Source organism: Papaver somniferum, unplaced genomic scaffold, assembly GCF_003573695.1.
Source record: "Papaver somniferum cultivar HN1 unplaced genomic scaffold, ASM357369v1 unplaced-scaffold_85, whole genome shotgun sequence".
NCBI classification, from domain to species: domain Eukaryota; kingdom Viridiplantae; phylum Streptophyta; class Magnoliopsida; order Ranunculales; family Papaveraceae; genus Papaver; species Papaver somniferum.
Window position 1 is genome coordinate 167,901 of NW_020651526.1, and position 2,405 is coordinate 170,305.

Sequence of the window (2,405 nt, forward strand, 5' to 3'; positions counted from 1 at the left end):
GAGCTCTTCTTAACTTGAGTTTGTCAATTATATAAACAAATTCACTTCTTTTGTAAAAGTATGGAAAAAAAGGGGTTGCTCTATATTCTAGAGGGACCCCTATATGGTAAAGGGGTTGCTCTATATTTTAGAGGGACCCCTAAGGGAAAACATGGGAAAGGGGTTTCTCTATATTTTAGAGAGACCCCCAAGGGGATTCTCTATAGTTTAGAGAGATCCCCAAGGGAAAATATTTTGTATTGCTTTCTCTAGCATTCGCGATTTATCTTAATGTTTTTTCGGAGTTGCCAAGCTCAAGTTGAGCATCTACTACATATGCTAGTAGTAGGTGTATTAGGGTGTTTTATCCTGGAGATATCCGTCCTGTGAGGGCTATAGCATCACTCTTGAGTGTAGCCGGGCGCTAATGTCTTAAGGACAGCGTGTTGAACACGCGACTCACTCTGTTTTCCAAAGTTTTTCCCTGTTGCTGTTGCGGAGATATGGGGAGCTTGTTCATTTCGTCAAAGCAATCACTTCCACTATAAAGGAGCTAAGTATCAATAACTTTTTTCTTATTTGATTTTTCTTTGTTGTCGATTATTGCACTCAACACAAATATGGTCCCAGATTTGGTCTTAGTCTGGGATTTGATCTTTACTCCGTCCCACTGCGTTCAAAACTCATCCCAAATATTTGGGTTTACTCGTCCACCGTGGATTCTCTAAGAGCAACTGCAGTGGTGCGAGTATAACCAAAGATCAAAGACAAAAAAAACGATCAAATTTGAGTTTAATCTGTACTGTGACCCTACGGGTAGAAGATTAAATTTGGTCGAGCGTAAACTTAATCATCGCACGAAAACGGACGTAAATTTGGTGTACGCTTGAATGGGCGTAAACTTGGTTTACTCCCAAAATTTGAATGGGGCGGATGGTTTGGTGTACGCCCCATCGAGTAAGTGAAGGGGCGGATGATTTGGTGCCTGATGAGATGGTTTGGACGGGCGGACTTTAAATTTACGCCTGATGAGAAGCGTAAATTTGGTGTACGCCCAGCAACAAACGTACTTTAAATTTACGCCCGAATGTATTAAGATTTGGGATTTGGTCTCGACCAAATATGGTCTGGGATTTGATCTTGGTCTGGGATTTGATCTTTACTCCGTCCCACTGTATTACGATCTCATCCAAAATTTTTGGTTATACTAGCCCACTGTGGATGCTCTAAGGCACTAAACCTTATCAAATAATTTTTGAAAAAATCATGCGAAGTTTATAATGTTTTTATATCTTTTCAAATAGTTTTTTTTGACTAAACAATACCTTATTAGCACAGGTTGACTGAACCTGAGTATAGCATCCTCTTTTTCTCGTAAAACGTCACCAAGTTCGGGTTTCACCCTTATCCAAAATATAAAAATTCAGTTTAGTCCACCAAGCTGTTCGTTTTAGTCCATCACGCACGGAAGTTTAGTCCACGAGAAGAATAGAGGAAAAAGGACGGAGAGTTATTCACTTAGTTGAATTCAATGAAATTATTGTTCACGAGATCAACTAGGTATGGATTTTTCTTGTATACTCCTTATTAGGCTGTTGAGACTATTAGTTCCACATGTTTGGGTTATCTAAGATCCTGCGATTTATAATCTTTTAGGGTCTCTTCACTCATTGTCAATTGGTTTTGAGTTGGATGCCCTATTCTAACATGGTATCAGAGCAGGCTATTTGCGACGAGTCATTGACCGCGCCTTTGCTCGGCGTCACCCGATTTATTGTTCCACGTGTTAGACCCAACGAGGCTACACGTGAGAGGGCGTGTTGAGACTATTAGTCCCACATTGTTGGGTTATCTAAGATCATGCGGTTTATAATCTCTTAGGGTCTCTCCACTCATTTCCAATTGGTTTTGAGTTGGATGTCCGTATTCTAACATAGGCCTATTCCTATGGATATGCCAAATATTGATGTTTGGCATATATGCACCCATTATGGATATTTCAAACTGCCAAACTCATATACTTATATGTCAGGAATAACATATAGGGATAAACGATAGAGTTTCCAGCGAGCGATAGAGTGTCCATCGGTCGATGGTCAAGTTGTTGCTCGCTGATCTGATCAACGCTTATCAGATCTTTATCCAACGTCTGTCGTTTCCTCCTCTATAAATACATAACTTCCACCCATTCCAACCCAAATTCAACTTCAAATTCATTTTAATATGCCTAGTGCTCGCATAACCGAAGTGGATTTTCCTCCAGAGGAAGATGTTTCTCTAATTCGATGTTGGGTTTCAGTTGCAAGCGATAAAGATTTCAATTTAGAGACTTTTAACATATGAGACACTATGTTTCAAAGGTTCATGACGTTAAGTCATGTAAATCCAAGAAGAACAAACGAGTGTCTTCAAAATCATTATTGTTT